The following is a 19,533-nucleotide window of genomic DNA, read 5'->3' as shown; positions in this document are numbered from 1 at the left end:
GCACGTCAGCATCAACATTGCTGGTGTTTTAAGGCAGTATAAGTCTGTGGCTTCAAACAAATACAGAAGACTCAGGAGCACTTTAAAAAAAAAAAAAAAATTATAATGCTACAAAATAATGTTGCTGTTTTTTTCACATACACACAATTGTTTTCATTGTTTATACACTAGTGCCTTTTCATCCCAGAATGTTGAGGATGTTATTTTTTTATAGAATTATTGTGATACAATGCATGCCAATGGTGTTCATAAAATAATGACATTATGACCCCTGGATTAAAGGCATAGATAAGATGTCAAGATAACTTTGCCATATATCCTTCACTATATTGTTTAATTTAATCAGACTCTCTTTACAGATACAATGAGGGCATGGCCATTCCTAACCTCAGGTTGGACATTGCTGCCCTCTTCTTTCTATAGATAACTCGATGTTATATAGTAAGCTGGATGCATCTGAACTTGTATGATGCCAGAGGCTTCACATTCCACTCTGTGACTGAATTGAAATACCTTCTGTCTTCGCTAAATCTAGAATGTGGTTGCTATAGCATCAGTTTAATGCTGAAAAATGTAGTTCCTAAGTAAAAAAAAACCTGAATTTAATTGAGTTTAACCATAAACAAATCCATGGTTTATTTACTGACAGGATAGTTTGGGACCTTCTTTCTTGACCTTTTCTTCTCACATGGTTTTCAAATCAATTTCTATCAAGCAAATCCTTTTAGCAATCCTTTTCTCCTTTTGCCTCAGTTATCTTACCAAAACCCGAGCAAACCTAAAGTGTTTTTTTTTTGCCCATTGCCCTGTCAACCCCCTTAACACTCTACCCTTCTCTCACAATCTTCCCAATAAATAAAAATTATAATCTCGGTGTTATCTTTGGTCCTTCATTATATTTTGTCAAATATACCGCTGACTTACAGTTAGACATGGTTGCCAAGGAAGAGGGAAGAGGAAGGTCATAGCCAGCTTTGATGATTCACACCCCTCCAGATTTGCCTGCATGAGTGAAGATGTTGGAAGTATCAGCTCGGGAGTGGAAGCTGCTCTTTCTAACAGCTATGCAGGGACGTATTTGCAGCGAGGCAAACAAGGCATTTGCCTTGGGCGCCACTTTCCAGGGGGGCGGCAAAAAACGCCGCCCCCAAATGCCCAGGCAAATACCTTGCTAGCCTGGCGGCATTCGGCTAACTAAAAATCGAGCGGGCGGGCGCAGACCAGGGAGCACTGATTAGTGAGCTCTTTGCTCAGCTCCCTCGCGCACCACAGAATGATGCCGGAAGCCAGAATGTGACATCATATTCCGGCTCCCAGCATCACTCTATGGCGCGCGTGGGAGATGAGCAGAGAGCTCACTAATCAGTGCTCCCTTGCCAGCGACGCGCGCCTGGATTACAATTAGTCGTCCAAGTGCCTGCATGCCTGCCTCCCTCCCTGCAAGAAGACCCACTGGAGCCTAGGTATAAAAATCCACCCAGCTCTTTCAAGGGAGGATGGGTGGATTTAAACTAAAATAGAAAAAGTAATCTTTATTAGTTAATGTTTGGGGGGGGGGGGGGAGGTTGTGTATGTCTGTCAGTGTGTGTCTGAGTGATTGTGTGTGTCTGGCTGTCAGTGTGTGAATGAAATTGTGTGTATGTCTGTCAGTGTGTGTGTGTATGTGTGTGTGTGATTGTCTGTGTCTGGCTGTCAGTGTGTGTATATCTGTCAGTGTGTGTCTGAGTGATTGTGTGTGAGTGTCTGTCACTGTGTGGCTGTCTGTCAGTGATTGTGTGTGTCTGAATGTCAGTGTGCGTCTGGCTGTCAGTGTATGTCTGAGTGATTGTGTGTGTCTGGCTGTCAGTGTGTGTCTGAATGATTGTGTGTGTGTATGGCTGTCAGTGTGTGTCTGGCTGTCAGTGTGTGTCTGAGTAATTGTGTGTGTCTGGCTGTAAGTGTGTGTATGTCTGTTAGTGTGTATCTGAGTGATTGTGTGTATGTCTGTCACTGTGTGGCTGTCAGTGAGTGAGTGTGTGTGTCTATCAGTGAATGTGTTTGTTTCTGAGTTGTTGTGTCAGTGAGGGTGCCTTTGTGTCTGAGTGATTGTGTGTGTGTGTCTGTCTGTCAGTGTGTGTCTCTGAGTGAGTGTCTGTCAGTGAATGTGTGAGTGCCTGTCAGTGAATGTGTGAGGGTCTGTCAGTGAATGTCAGTGTGTCTGCATCATTGTGTGTGTGTATGTCAGTGATTGTGTGTATGTCAGTCATTGTGTCAAATTAGTACGTGTATGTCAGTGTATCTGAGTGTGTGTTAGTCGTTTAACAGGAAGAGGTGTGGCATTGACAGGAAGGGGTGGGGCAAATGTAAATTAAGGGGTGCCCAAGTTCCATCATGCCTAGGGCAGCACAGATACTAAATATATCACTGCAGTCATGAAAACAGCTCTTCTAGTATGGATGGAATCCGAATGGAGGAAAGAATTAGCAAGTTGTTGTGGTAGGGGATTCTATTATTAAAAGAGTAGATAGGGTAATCTGTCACTCTGATTGTGTCAAATGAAATGTTTGCTGTCTGCCAGTTGCACAGATTCACCATGTTTCTGAGAAAGTGAATAGATTATTGAGAAGGACTGGGGATGACCTGGCTGTCATGGTTCGTATTGGTACCAATGAGAAAGTTAGAGGAAGATGGAGGGCCCTAAAGAACAAGTTCAAGGAATTAGGAAGCACATTTAAGAAGAGGATCTCCAATGTGGTATTTTCTGAGATACTTCCTGTGCCATATGCTTTAGTGGAAAGGCAGCAGGAGATTAGGCAGGTCAATGTGTGGCTGAGGTTTTGTTGTACGAAGCAAGATATTGGGTTTCTAGAGCCAATTTTGGACTTGGGTATAATTTTTATAGCCATGATAGATTGCACATAAATAGAAGAGGGACTTTTGTGGGAGAGGATGGCTAGGAGATTGGAGGAGGCCTTAAATTAGTAGGAAGTGTGGGGGGGGCGGGGGTAAGGAGGAGGGGTGACACATAAGGATTAATGTGGAAGATAGTACAGAAAGGATATGGAATTCAGCTGAAGTCCAGGAGGGTGGAGATGTGAGGAATGGTTAGTAGTCAGAGTAAGGAGGTATTAAAGGAAAGTTTTTCAAACATAGTTTAAGAAACAAATGCTAACTTTAAAAGTATTCTTGCTCATGCAAGAAGCTTGTGTAAAATAATTGAGGTGCTTGAGATATTTAGATACAAGGAACAGTATAACATAATTGAGACTTGATGGGATGAAACACTTGATTGAGCTATTCATTTATATGGATATAATGCTCCTTCACCCAGTGCTGGATTGACTTATTTTATAGCTTTGTTTACCACTTTTTAAGGGAGGGACGTAAAGAATAATGCTCAATAGTGCATTATTCTGAAGAAAATAAAAAAACAGAAAACTATTTCAATAGTATAAGGGCATCTCTACAATAATTTGAATGACAGGAACTATTTACTGGCAAAAGCACAGGTGATAAATGGAAGATCTTTAAATCGATTCTACAAAAGTAAAAAAGAAAAAGGTAAACAAAGTAAAAGGGTCAGTTATGTAATAAACAATAGGTAAAGGGCATTCAAAATATTTAAATCAGATGCGTAAAAAACATCCTATAACAAATATTAGCATGCCAATAGGGCTTGCAAAATGACAATTATATAGACTAAACTAGAAAACGAAAAGCTCATAGCCAAAGAAAGCAAGACTAAAGTGACTAAACTAACTAAAGTGTTTTTAGTGCATTAATACCAAAAATGTTAAGAATGAAAGTGTTGGTCACATTAGAATCTGATTATGTGTTATTCAAGAAGGTACAGGATAAAGTAGAAATTCTAAAACCAAATCTATGGATTTATATTTGTAAATATATGTTACAAAAGCCTTACAGCAAACAGGTGATTGGTTAACACAGGATACAGTGTTACAGCAATTAAATGAAGTTAGTGTAAACAAAGCACCAGGGCCAGATGGTATTCACCCATGAGTGCTTAGGGAGCTTAGATTAGAAAAATCCATACCATTGTTTTTAATTTTTCTAATTGATTTTCTTTCAGGAATCATATGAGAGGATTGGAGAAAAGCTGATATAGTGCCTATATTTCAAAATGATTCAAACACTCAACCCAGAAACTACAGACCCATGAGCTTAACATATGTGTTTTGGAAATTATTTGAAGGACTGTTAAGAGATAATATGTCATAATTTATTTTAAACAACAATATCAATACAGGAATCAACATGGTTTTATGAAAGACAGGTCATGCCAAACTAACTTAAATGCATCCATATGAAGAAGTTAGCACAATTATAATCTGTTTACAAATGATCCTTAAGTGAGCATTGCAAGTCATGTGTTGGTCTTTGCAAATGACACAATACAAAGATGTGCATTTTTTGAATAACCTCTTATAAAATAAATGGGGCTCAGTTAGGGATAATATCAAATGAAAGGGACATAAGAACAATTATAAATAATTAACTACAGAGTTCATTGTAAAGGCTTGTAAAGTGCTGTCATGTATAAAAAGTTTAATTGATTCATGAGTCCAAAATGTAATTTTTCCTCTTTATAATTCAATGAAACCCGACCTAAAATATATGGTACAATTTTGGGCACAAGTTTTAAAGAGAGATATTAGAGAACTAGAAAAACTGCAGAGTCAAGCTACACAATTAATAAGGGGGGTGGAAAACATTATTATGAAGAAAGGCTAGATAAACTGCATTTGTTTTCTTTAGAAAATAGATTTCTTAGAGGTCATATAATGCCACTATGCAAATATATACAAGGTCAGTACAAACCACTATGTGCTAACCTGTTCATTAGCTGAAATATACATCAGACAAGAATACTCTGGAAGAAAGTTGTTTTGCTTACAGCAGAGAAAATGGTTCTTTATGTTAAGAACATTAAATATGTGGAATTCTCTACCTAAAGAGGTTATCGTTAGGTAGAACCTGGATGTTTTTTTTTTTAAATGAATGTTTAAAGATATAACTAATATTTCTGGGAACAGGTTGTTGATCCAAGGAGAAATTGGTTTACTATTATGGAGCCAAAAAGGGTTTTATTTTTCCTTTTATTGTAGCAAAATTGGACATTTCTGCATTTGAGGTATTTTGTCTTAGTTTGGATCAACAGCATAAAGAAATTAACTTGAAGGACTTAAGTCTTTTTTGAACTTTTATTTTTGCTGTGCATAGGGTTACAAATGATAATGTTGTGCCAACCCACAACAACATTCACAAGTGTAACATATTACATCAGAAAGCAATTGCATGGTTTTGAAATGCTGCACAATTTTTTTTTACAAATAATGTATTTACAACAGGCAAGGCATACATGACTGAGAGCCTGAACTATTCTGAAATTGTAGGCTGTGAGAATCATCTAGTCATGAAGAGTAAAACAGGTAAAATAAGATAATAAAAAAAGATAATTAGCTTTATATAAGATCATACAAGATCTTCGGAGGTCATCTTGAACATGACATGCGGTCGGGAGATCAGCAAAGCGTCGGTAAGGCCAAATTTCAGGTTGCCCCAGCATGAACCGGAATATCCTCCACTGGTGCAGATGGGGGTATTGGGGTTTCAAGAAGGCTTCAGAAAGTTGGGCTCCCAGGGTCGGGAGATCGTCCACCTTTCTCAGTCACCAGGCGCAGTAAAATCCTGTGTGGTCAAGGGCTAGACTGCATTGATTTCAAGAAGGTTTCTGAGGATTTTAGTCAAGATAGGTCAGAGCTTTAGTGAAACACGTCCGGTCATCTTGTGTGCCAAACTAAACCCCCTGACCATTTTTTAAATTTGTTTTTTTTACACATCCAAAAAACCTGACAACCTGACTATTCGTTACTATATCTGGCAGATATCTTATCTACTCCCTTACCATTATCAGACTTTACTTGTCACTTTCCCACTTCAATAAATTAAATTCTGACCGTATCATCTTCAGATTATCTCAGCCTATTCTCAACCCTGCCTCTTTGCAATCATGAGCTTGGTTGCTACTTCTATGTACTGCTTCAAAATGTGTGCTTGGAGATATTCTGGAGAGTTTTACTGATTCTTTAACTGTCTGAGATGTTGCTAAGAGTTTTCTTTTTTCTGTTACAGGTACGATTCATCTATAGTAAAAGGTTACTGATTGCACAAGGTTTGATTTCCTGTTAGTAATTGGTAAGGCATTTGATTTGATTAGCTAGTTGTTTGCTATTAAGTGTTGGTTAATTAGATATTGTATGCAAATAAGCATAGGCCTACACAGGTGTTAAACATTCCTAGGGGGTAGTGCTTTTAGGAGTTATATAAGGGTTGTAGTCATTAGCTTGGCTAATATAGTTTGGTTGCTGCTTCAAAGTGTGTGCTTGGAGATATTCTGGAGATAAACTGGAGGCAATCTGAGGTATACAGGAGGACATAAAAAAAAGTTAAGATTTGTTTGATTTAAATGACTCATCTCATTAAAATGGCAGACTTAGTTCAGTGTAATAGTTGTTATGCATTTGTTTTCCTTTCCACTTTTTGTAGATTTTAATACTGTTTATTCTGTAGACAGTTCTCTATATTGCATCAGGAGATTGTATTTTTGAAATCTGAGATTTGTAAATTATCCGCTAGACAAACTCAGACTGGAACTGTTGCAAAGCCACTGCCGCAGAGAAGTCCTAGGAATGGCATATAGATTACTGTAGGATCTGGTAGAGTTGCGGATAAAAGGCAAATTTCACAGTCTGTTGCTCTACATAATTCATTTTCAGCACTTTCAGACTGTAATGGTGTTATGGAGACAGACTCAGGCACCAAGTGTAGTGGTGTTATGGAGACAGGCTTAGGCACTGAGTGTAGTGGTGTAGTGGAGACAGGCTCAGGCACTGAGTGTAGTGATGTTATGGAGACGAGCTCAGGCACCGAGCGTAGTGGTGTTGTAAGGACAAGCTCAGGCACCGAGTGTAGTGGTGTTGTGGAGACAGGCTCAGGCACTGAGTGTAGTGGTGTTGGGAAGACAGGCTTGGAGACTATGGTGAGCCCTGATAGAAAGCAGTTGTTGTTAGGGGATTGTAACGGATCACCTGGCACCCCGACTGAGTACCTCCGTTAATGGATGCTCCTAGTGCTTCCTGAGGACTCCAAGCACTCTGGCAGACACCACAATAACCGAATCCGAGAAACCTTTTAAATTCTCCCAAGCATATGAATGCTGTAGACCATTGAATAGGAACCATACGAATAGGCTTGTACTCCTAGCAGTCAACTGGAACAGCATGCAATAAATCCTTCCCCCCAATAATGAGACGACACATCACTTTGAGGGTAAAACAGGAACTCTGGACTGGCACATCCAGCCTGGCTTTTATTTCCATCTTACACATTTAAGTCTGCCCACAGGGGAGGTGTAAAATATCCAATAGCATAGATGTTACCTCCCACACATCTCCTCCCCTTAGATTAACACTTAACCCAATTACACATACAGTTAAAACATACTTTCTACCCAACTTTCATAACTCTAAAACCATACATCACATTCACATAAAAATACATATCCACAATCAATCCATTCAGGGGAACAACATATTAAAAAATGGCATGAATCAGACCAGGGGTTCAAAAGTTAGTAATAGTATCTTTTAAAACCCCTGTCAGCATGACTTTCAGCTCAGACCGATTACCTCCCACAATGCCTCACAATCCCTCCCCTCTGGCCTGGAGATAATTGAGGAAGGAATCTAATTATCTCCAAGGACTGAGGCAAAACTCCATTACCCACATGGCAGACAAAAAGACAGTAAAAGACATAAAATACAGAAAGTTACTTTTTATCCATAACACACAGACATTTCACATATCCCCAGATAGCTGGGATCTGCGCGCACAAAACTACCGAATAGCGCGCAGATCCTATTCACACAGTTCACTCGCCACGGAGCCGAAGTCTTTAACTACACGAATGGGCTCCATGGCATAACTATCTGGGTTAACACATTCACATAAGGTCTGGTCCATAGTCCAAAGGCAAGAGGCGGGCAAGCAGCCCCCTCCAAGGACACGTGGCGAGTTCGGTTTCGCCACAGGGATTATATCATAAGAGGTGTGGAGCTGGACAATAGTGGTCTTGTGAGATGTCTTGCTTGAGCAACTGGCATTTGTAATATTGCTAAACAAGCAAAGCAGGAAGCGGAATTGGATGTACTTGTCCATCTAGGGACAAATGACTTGGCTTGCAATGAGGTTTCAGAGGTAAAGTTTTTTGTGTTTTTGCCAATGATATAAGGCAGGTTGCTTCCACACTGTCATTCTCTGAAGTTCTGCCTGTGCATAACACTCAGAACGACAGGCGGATGCGTATTAGGGACTTTAACTTGTGGCTTGGTGAATGGTGTCGGGAATAAGGATTTGGTTTTATTTCTCATGGTAGCTCTGTTTGGAATGGAAATAAACAGTACTAAAAAGATGGTTTGCATCTTTCTAAAAAGGGAACAAATGTTCTCAGTGAGCAGTTCATAGGTGTTGCTAGGATGTTTTAAACTAGAAGGGGGGGGGCAAAAGGGTGATAAAACATCAATGCAATTGCCCCCCAAAGCAAGGACAAAAGGTGCCTGTAGCAAGTGTGTTAAAATATGATAAGTTCAGAGTCATGTCTACAAATGCTCGCAGTTTATGGAATAAGATCCATGAACTTGTGGCAATAATGGCAACTGATATTGTAGATTTAGTTGCTGTTACTGAGACATGGTATAATGAGAAAAATTACTGGGACATAGCAATACCAGGGTACTTTTTATACAGAAAAGACAGAGAAGGCAATAAAGGGGGAGGGGTGACCCTGTATGGGAAGGATAGCATAAAATATAGCCTAATAAAAGTTAGTGAGGCGAACATAGAGTCCATTTGGGTTACGTTAGAATTTGGTAAGTAGTTCAGTAATGGGGAAAGTAATGGAAACCATGTTAAAGGATAGGATTGTTGAACATCTAAAAGCACTTGGCTTTCAAGATCAGATACAAAATGGGTTTACTTTAGGGAGATCATGCCAAACTAATCTTATTGATTTTTTTGATTGGGTAACTAAAGTAATAGATCAGGGTGGTGCAGTAGAAATCGCTTACCTAGATTTCAGTAAGACTTTTGACACTGTTGCACATAGAAGGCTTATCAATAAACTGCAATCTTTAAGTTTGGATTCCAATATTGTTGAATGGGTAAGGCAGTGGCTGAGTGACAGGCAACAGAGGGTTGTAGTCAATGGAGTGTATTCGAAGCTTGAGCTTGTCACCATTGGGGTACCTCAGGGATCTGTACTTGGACCCATTCTCTTTAATATTTTTATTAGTGATATTGCAGAAGATCTTGATGGTAAGGTGTGTCTTTTTGCAGATGATACTAATATATGTAACAGGGTTGATGTTCCAGGAGGGATAAGTCAAATGGCAAATTATTGAGATAAACTAGAGAAATGGTCAGAGTTGTGGCAGCTGACATTTAATGTGGATTAGTGCAAGATAATGCATCTTGGACGTAAAAACCCAAGGGCAGTATACAGAATGTTTGATAGAGTCCTAACCTCAACATCTGAGGAAAGGGATTTAAGGGTAATTATTTCAGATGACTTAAATGTAGGCAGACAATGTAATAGAGCAGCAGGAAATGCTAGCAGCATGCTTGGGTGTATAGGGAGAGGTATTAGCACTAGAAAGAGGGAAGTGCTCATGCCATTGTACAGAACACTAGAGAGAGTTCAGAGAAGGGCTACTAAACTGGTTCATGGACTACAGGTTTTTATCTGCCGTCATATTCTATGTTTCTATGTTTCTATGTACACTTGTGATAAGAGTGGCCCATTGGAATAAGCATGTGACAGAACTATCTCTTGGACAGCAACTAAAACATCACACAACTCTACAATTGCTACAGTTATATTTTGTCCACAATAGAAACTAAAAATAAACCGCACAAGTCAAGGCAAAACCATCAAGTTGTTCCACAACACTTCATTCTCTGTCTTAATATTATACTGCAATACTATAATACTGCAAGATATAGAATGAAAGAATGTAATACAGTTACATTACATAGTTAGTACTATACTGTGAGACAGTATCCAACAAACCTCTCTATACCTGTGGATCGGCAGGGAAATGCCCCACTGACCCTTTGACCAGCCTTCCCCTGATTACAATTCAATTATTTTCATAAAATCTTGCCAAATATGGAAAGGTCCAATTATGCTTTGCTATGTTTTATTTCCACATTGGATAGAAATGAGATCTCTGAGAAGTCAACATTGTTGGCAACTATAGGATGATAAATTAATAGTCTGATGATTAGGACAATGGCCTTAGTGAGCTGAAATACCCCAAGTAAGCCATTGGTTGGACTGCTGGCACAGACCTTTGTAGGGTCCAACTTCCCAGTCATTTCTAATAAAGGAGAGCACTACTAATAATATTACTTTATAATTAATTCCTATCCTATTTACATAAACCTCGCCTTGGTAGTTTTTATCTTGGGATTATCATAGTCTCCATTTCTTTGTTAGCAGCCAAGCAATAAATGGCTAATTAACTACTATTACATTTTATTCAATTTCTAACTCTTATGCTCCCGTTAATTGTTCTCTCCTTTATATAGGAATAGAGCTTTCACACATAGCTTCTACACTGGCACTCAATTACTATATGACTAACCTACAATGGCAGATGAAAATGTATAAATTATTGTTAAGATTATTAAAACACAGCAGAGAACTATATTATTTTTTATAATTTTCACAGCTAAATGGCAACAATAATTTTAATTTAATAAAATCCACCTGCCAAACTATTATTCTGATCTTAAAATTCTCTCTTTTAATCCTTCCATTACATTAATTAGACTCAGAAGGTTCCCAAATATTTATAAAATCTACAATATCTAATAGTCACCTTGTTTTGTGTTTTCAAAATGTATTGCTGGTTTAAATAAAAACACGTTTTTATTTTATGAGGCGATTTCAACTTTAATTTTCAGCTTTGGACCCTAGACATTTTAGACTGATTTATTATTGCAATTTTCACATCCTACATAAAGCACGATTAACTGTTGTAGGACATCATACCTTCTTTAATTTTACTGGCATCCTAGACAAACATATTTCAGAACAGATATGATTTTATTTTAAATATTATTATACTAAGGGGAATTAATTATTATAAAATGTAATTGCTGGTAAGCTTCCCCCACCACAATAATATCATTGACCTGCTACACTGTGAGTTGCTAGGCAATATATTAAGGCTGTAAGATAATTGCTTAGCAACAAAACACATGGGTTCTATATACATCTGGGATTTCAATTATGACATCCCTGTTCTTGTCTTAGACTTCCGGTTCTGCAGCACTTAAAATGTTGAGTGTGACAAACAGACTACCAGATACTCATTGGTATCATTACAAACAGTAACTGGCAGACAGAACCTTTTGTACCGTTTTGGCAAAGTATTCATGTGACATGTGAGGGCTTACAAGGGTTCGATGTAGTCAGTTTCCTCACAGGCCACTAGCACACAGGAGTTGTGAGCACGAATGAATTTAGGTTTCTGGCAAGGCTATGTTCCTCTTCCACATATACTTTACCACTTTCACACATATATACATACATACTGTATACAGTTAGCCATTCACCTAGCAACATAATTATTCTTAAGTATATCAATACACACACATAGACACATACTGTCAGGTTAGCAGTATGAAACCCAAAGTGCAATACTTGCAGAAGTAAACAAAAATAAGAAAATAAAGTCCAAGGCAAATAAATCCAGCAAGGGCAAGGCAAAGGCACAGTCAGGCACCCCAAAGGTCAAATTTTCAGGCAGCAAAAGTTCTGAAGCTAGGGAGCAAGCCAAAGGTCAGGTAATCATGAAGAGCAGAAATAACAGGTAGTTTGAAGGGAATTAGCACAGACCAACAGAGTAATAATAGCTCAGCTGTTCACAGTTTAAATAGGGTGCCAACTACAATATTCATGCCTCCATAACACCCTATTGACATATGGGCTGTCAGTCATCTGGGGTTGACATGGGAGGTAATGTGTGGATGAGTTGTTCCAGCCGCAGCATGGAACGATCAAGCATGTCTCCCAAGCATCTATTATTGCCTGGAAAACATGAAGTGATTAGAGTTTTGGCATCGTGGCATGTCTCTAGCATTTTTGCATGCAAGCATTAGGGCTCAGAGGTGCTGCCAGAGCAGTGACGAAACAGAAATAAGTCTTGACACATGCACACCTAATCACATATCAACTTACACAGAGATGTTATTGAAAATACCACAGAAAGAGTTACACAATTACGTACACACAGTCACAGATAGAAAGTCATATGGACTCCTTCCTTCTTCTCTTCAGCAGCCAGTATAATAGTAATCAGTAGATGAGGGTTTATCACTCTGCACCCGCGGCCAATATAAACAATGCCCTGTAGATGCGTTTCGGTGCAATCAATAGACTTTTAGTATTATACGGCTGTTTCTATGTTATACCTGCATCAATCTGTGCCTTATAGTTCTGCTTCTTGGACTGTTTCACTACGTAAAGACAAATGGAAATAAGAGCTGCGCCTAATAAAAATAAATAAAATAATGAACAGATAGTCCAAATATAAAAATGAAAATAAAAATAAAAATAAAAATAAAAAGTCTTAGCTAAATCGATCTGATGTGGTCGTCTGGTACATCAATGATCAGTCCGCAATCTTTATCCTTGTTTGGTTCTTCCTTATGGGTCCACTCATATGTAAGAGACAAAGGGTATATAAAGGAAGCCAGATAGTGTAGTATTGTTAAAAATAAAGGGAATAAAATGGATAAAACTCTTGAATGCAAACTCACATTTGAAAGAGCAAAAGCCTGCTCTGGTGTAGAGGGCGTGCAGCGGTTTGGATCCCCGCTTATGGGATATGCAGTAGGTGTTCTCCGTCTTTAGTGTGTTTTCTTCGTCCTTTGTATGGCAAACACTCGGGTAGAGAGAGACAACCAATAGTGTACACTGGATATAAAACTATGGTTAAGTGAGCACTGCAGAAACATTAAAAATGGATACCAAAATCATTCTGTATCCAAACACTTTATTACACATAATAAAGATCCAAAAATGCTAAAATGTATTGGAATAACAAAATGTGTTGTTCCATGGAGGGGCGGAAATATTAAGAATATTTTAGGCAGAAAAGAAATGGAGTGGGTTTATAGACTCCAAACCCTTGCCCCACTTGGTCTTAATGTTGATTTTGATCTGTTCAACTTTTTATAATATTTTTTATTTCTCTGTATATGCTTCTGCTTATTTTTATTCCATTGCCTCTTTGTATTTTATTTTTCACATTTTGGGGCTGCTGTTTCTTTAAGACATTGGTTTTCATGCACTGTTCTTATGTTCGTTTTTATATTGTGATACCATCATGTCTGGTCACACTGTTTCAGTGGATCAGACATGATGTGTATTTTCCTTTTATTATTTGCTTTTTTATCTAGCTTTTTTTCTGTCCGGCCGGCCGCAGCTTTGTGCGAGCCGACCGGCTGTTTATTTTCATTGCCATGACGACGGCTGTCATCAGCCACGTCATTCCATTCACACCCCTCCTATACCGACGGCCGCAGCTTCGTGCGAGCCGTCGTTTTTCCCTCTCACGTCGGCCGCATATTCTATGCGTGCCGACGTGATGCAGCTCATTCCTCCCTCCCATCTGTAGTTCTGCTGAGACGCCGGCGGCTGCGCAGTGCTTGCCGGCGTCTCACTACATTTCCCACAATCCCCCTGCTCTGCTTATGCCGGTCATGTGACCGAGCTTTAATATATTGTTTTTATTGCATTACCCGCTCGTTTTTTATATACATTTGTACAATCATGTTGTGAATATGCTTTTTTATGTTAACATACTGTTCTTATATAATTTTTAATATGATTTTATATTATCATATTCAATCCTTTGCTGTGATTGGTTAGCCCAATTTTTGGCGCCAATTTCAAAGTACTGTGTTTGTTATTTAAAGTTTCTTTTGCCAGGTATCAGGTTCTTTCCCCATATTGATAACGCCGTATTGGCGAAACGCGTTTATGGTTATAATATTGTGTATTTTTAATATTAAAGTATATTTTATCACTTTTTATTGTATTTTTTTATATACATTTATTATTTCCTTACCTGGCATTTTATCATCACTTCGGACTCCAAGAAATCCTAGGTGGGGATAATACCACCAGCGCTATTTTAAAGGAGCAGTGTACCTGCTCCCCCATTGTGAGTACCCATTTTATTTCTTTCCTTTAACCATAGTTTTATATCCAGTGTACACTATTGGTTGTCTCTCTCTACCCGAGTGTTTGCCATACAAAGGACGAAGAAAACACACTAAAGACGGAGAACACCTACTGCATATCCCATAAGCGGGGATCCAAACCGCTGCACGCCCTCTACACCAGAGCAGGCTTTTGCTCTTTCAAATGTGAGTTTGCATTCAAGAGTTTTATCCATTTTATTCCCTTTATTTTTAACAATACTACACTATCTGGCTTCCTTTATATACCCTTTGTCTCTTACATATGAGTGGACCCATAAGGAAGAACCAAACAAGGATAAAGATTGCGGACTGATCATTGATGTACCAGACGACCACATCAGATCGATTTAGCTAAGACTTTTTATTTTTATTTTTATTTTTATTTTCATTTTTATATTTGGACTATCTGTTCATTATTTTATTTATTTTTATTAGGCGCAGCTCTTATTTCCATTTGTCTTTATTGTGTTACTTTTAAGGGTCTTTGAGGGATTCCCTTATAGAGTTGCTGCCTCCTGTGTTATCCAGCGCTTACTCATTTTTCTGTTTTTACTCTGTTTCACTACGTGCCTTGTGGTCTTAGGCCAAAATATGTACCTGGTACTGGTCCCCATCTTTAGACCACCATTCTTCTGCTGACTAAATGCAACTGCAGGATGAGTTGAGAGAATCTTAGGCCTACTCAGGCTAAAAGATATTACTCCTGCAGTCCTCTTTCGAGTTCCCAAACCTGCAAAGGGACCAACCACGCCCACAAGAGACGTCATAGTCACATACCACAACGGAAAAGGCAAAGCAGCAGTCCTCACCGCCCTACAAGGGAAAACACCTCTCCACTTCGAGACCATGGAGCTGACCTTCTTCGCCGACCTGTCCAGTGGAACCCTAGCATGGCATAGATCAGTTCGATCTCTCACCTCCCTGCTTCAACAACACAAGATTAGCTACTGCTGGCAGCTGCAGTGCACCATGGGACAGTCTCACACCAGATATATGACATCCAAGATGCTGCAGCCCTGTTGCAGACTCTAGGCCTACCATAGGACTCACTCACCCAGGGGGAGCCACACAACCCAACCGCTCCGACCCGCATCTGGGACCCGATGAGAATCACTCTGTTCTTCCCCCAAGGCTCACTACTTCCCCCAAGGCTCACTACTTAAGCAGAGACTATGGACAACTCACACTATTCTCTAATGCATCTTAAGGTGCCCCCCTTAATTGGGTGTATACACCCAGTCTGTTACCCCTGGAGCGTATGCCAGACACACTTTAGTATTACCTGCGGCAACAGCGGCCCTCAGGTTGAGCACACAATCTCAACGCCTTTCCCCCAAACTATCCCAACAGGGTAGAACCCCCACAGCCTGACTACAGGGGCATTAACTTAGATACTCACCATGAACCCGATGGTGTAAGCCGTCGTACTAAGCCATGGGCCCTATAATCCCTTTCACATGACGCTCGTAGGCCTATAGCATTTTCTATAAGCTCCGCCAGGCCTATCGACACTCACATGTGTACCCTTCGTTAGGTACTCTTGACATGGTTTATTTCTTGTAATACTAAGATAAAACCTGCCTTGGTAACCTTACGGCACCCCAACTTCCAGCGTAGATTCCCACTAACCGACGTTCCTGTGCCACTTACCTCCTCGCAGAATACCTTTCCTACTTTACTGGGGTGCCGCGCAGGCAATAAACTGAATTGCTAATGGATGCGCACACTGGGTATTTTGAACAGTGGAGCACTCTCGCCCAAGCACTTACTATATTGGCTCCCACCACATAATATTAAAAGCATATAATATTACTTACCGTAGCCGGGTCTAGCCCAGCTCCCAGCTCCATGGAGCCTAGCAAAGCTTGCACCTCATACATATGTACATATTGCTAGATAGGGTTTGCTCTCCCCAGCCACAAGTCCTTGCAACTATCCACCGACATACCATGTAGGTCTAACACCATGATTTTTAGCTCCCGTACCATGTTTATTAACAGACTCAAGAGCCTGGAAAGGTCAGCAATACACACGTTGACATTGCCCATTTAACCAATATCACAGTGTTCTCCTACCATGTTTTTCTCAATACATATTTCAGTATAATAGTGCAGTTGACTCCTACTCAAATGGTTAGCCCGTTCAGTCCTATATGCGCTACCTACTGATGAAACTCTCTAGTTAACCTTTTTTTGTAACATAAGTAGAAATCTGGGGGAAATTCAGAAATTCAGATCAGTTTTCTATGATAGTGTGTTCTTTAAATATTCAGAAAATAGTGTTATTAAAAATAATAAATAATAATTTGTTGTTGTAGTGCACCCACAAATATTATATATTTTATTTTGCTTAGGAAAAACAGGGCTTTCATTTTGCATCAAATGTTTCAATATGAAACATAATTAAATGTGAATAAAATATTTTTTTTAAATGTGAGGAATTAAGACATTTTCTAGTTGTGCATGGCATTTTAACTGTAAATGTCATGATACTGTTAGCTACAATTCACATATTTGTATTCAGCGATGTCTCACGAGTAAAACAGTACCCCCATGTACGGGTTTTATAGTGTGGTGGAAAGTTACAGGGTCAATTATTTTCAGTTTATACACATTGAAATTGGCCAGACTGGTTATGGTGCCTTTGAGACTGTGTGGCAGCTCAAGAATGAGAATTACTCCATTATAGAATACCATTAGCAAAAGTAGCCAACCCAATGTATTATAAATGGGGTATGTCCAGTCTTTTTTAGTAGTTACTTAGTCACAAACACTGGCCAAAGTTAACGTTCATCTTTGTTTGTGTGTGAAAAATGCAAAAAAACTAAGTTGAACGCTAATTTTGGCCAGTGTTTGTGACCACTTAGCTACTAAAAAAGACTCAACTTACCTCATTTTCAATACCTTGCTTCATCTACTTTTGCAAATGGTATGCCATCATGAGAGTAATTCTCATTCCTGGGTTACCGTACGGTCTCAAAGGCAACATAACCAATATGGCTAATTTAAATGGAAAACCACTAAAATGCAAGCCTTATATTAGACTCGGTAACTTTCGAAAAAACCATAAAACCTGTACATGGGGGGTACTGTTATACCCGGGAGACTTTTTGTGTCATTTGTGTGTGAAAAAATGAAAAGATGGCACTTTCACTCACAATATCATCGTTGTGATCCGTTTTACTGTTTTGAAAGACTAATATTTGTGTCAGGAAGTCCCGTGAGAATAACAGTACCTCCCATGTACAGCTTATATGGTGTTTTGGAAAACTACGAAGCCAACTCATACTGTTTTGTTGATTTTTACTCTGTACTGTATACTGTATATGCTTGATATACTCTGCATTGGCTGAGGTTTTTAGCTACAGCATTTTTCCAGATGTAGCAGTGCAATTATTGTATTCTGTTTTAATGTTTTAATTATAGATTACTGTAATATATATTTACATATCAAAGGTACTCGTATCCCCTAAACCATCTACAAGACTTGCAGGGAAGAAACAATTGCCACAGGGGAGGTATTGCTGAAAATTTTCATTGTTTTGTAGGACATAAATTCCACCTGGAAATAAATGTCTCATTTTAATTTTAGAAAAAGGAGCATAAAAATGAAACATTAAAATGTATCCGTGTTTATCTAACTGATATATGCATGCCATTTTAGATGGTGGCATGCATATTTGCATTGTTAATTTTAATATTACTACATTACTGCATATCCCTACTGAATCTTTTTTTTTTTTTTTATGTACGCTTTTAATACAACTTTTTTTTATTGGTTTTCGTATATATAGGGTACAGAAGAGAAAAGGGAGGTATGGGGGTAACAATCATATTATGTTATGCAAGAGAGTAATATGTTATGCAAGAAGTAATAATACAGAGAGGTTGGCAACATGGTAATTAAAGGTAGATCACCATCACATCATCCATTCATCAATTACATGGATAGATGAGGTATCATGTTAGGTTATCCCACAGTCAATGTCACCTGTAGCATTCCGGTTCCCTACGTCGGGTTGTGTGGGACGGAAGTACCAATCCGGTCGTTAGGTGGGGCCTGCCGGTACTTTCACTTAAGTTATGCCTGAGCTCCCCTCAAGAGTACTTATGTGTTTGCTGCTTTAGCGTATAGTGTTTTCCATTGTTTCCATACAGATTGGAATTGTTGCGTTTCTACACTATGGTTCATCGTCATACTTTCATAGATTTGATATTGTTGGATCTTATCCCATAAATGTGACTTTGACGGGCATATGTGCGATTTCCAATTTGTCGCCAGGAGGTTCCTAGCAGCTAGTAGTGTGAGAGTACATAGTGTCTGTGGTCTTTAGCAAGCTCAGTGGGGAACAAAAGCATGAGATATGTTTGAGGGCTCGGAGGCAGGTTTTCAATACCCAGCGACTCTAGCAATCTCCGGACCTCAATCCAGAGGGGCTGAATCACCGGGCATGTCCACCATATGTGGAAAAACGAACCAGTCTCTCTGGAGCATCTCCAACATGTCGGCATTACATTAGGGTAAATCTTGTGTAGCCGTAGCGGCGTCATATACCATCTATACAGCAGTTTCCTATGTGCTTCAATGTGTGTGTAGCATCTAGTGAGTTTAGATAGACCATTGAGGGCTTGTACCCAATCCTCGTTGGACAATTGGAGGGAGCAATCTTCCTCCCATTTCACTTTACATGGGGGGATCAGCTGTGGCACCATGTTTTCCCACATCTTATAGCATAGGGAGATGGTTTTTGGTTTGCCCAGCACGGCCCAGCATCTATCTATGATTGCCTCAGCTGGGAGTGTTTTCCCCTGTGTATTGTAGAGCTTGTGTACATGGGTTAGCATGGTACCTTTAAGCCGGAGGAATGTGAATAGTTCCTCTGGTGGTAAGTGCCATTTGGCCTGTATGTCTGTGAACTGCATAACCTCCTTACAATTCAACAATTGATGTACCGTATATACTCGAGTATAAGCCGAGTTTTTCAGCAAATTTTTTGTGCTGAAAAACCCCAACTCGGCTTATACTCGAGTCAATAGTCTGTATTATGGCAATTTTTATTGCCATAATACAGGCAGGGGCTGTGGGGGCTGCAGAGAGCATTTACTTACCTCTCCTCCAGCTCCTGTCAGCTCTCTCCTCCTCTGCGCCGTCCGTTCAGCACCTCGGTCAGCTCCCAGTGTAAATCTCGCGAGAGCCGCG

Source organism: Pelobates fuscus, chromosome 5, assembly GCF_036172605.1.
Source record: "Pelobates fuscus isolate aPelFus1 chromosome 5, aPelFus1.pri, whole genome shotgun sequence".
Lineage (NCBI taxonomy): Eukaryota > Metazoa > Chordata > Amphibia > Anura > Pelobatidae > Pelobates > Pelobates fuscus.
The sequence above is the reverse complement of the archived record's forward strand: the minus strand, read 5'-3'. Positions refer to the sequence as shown.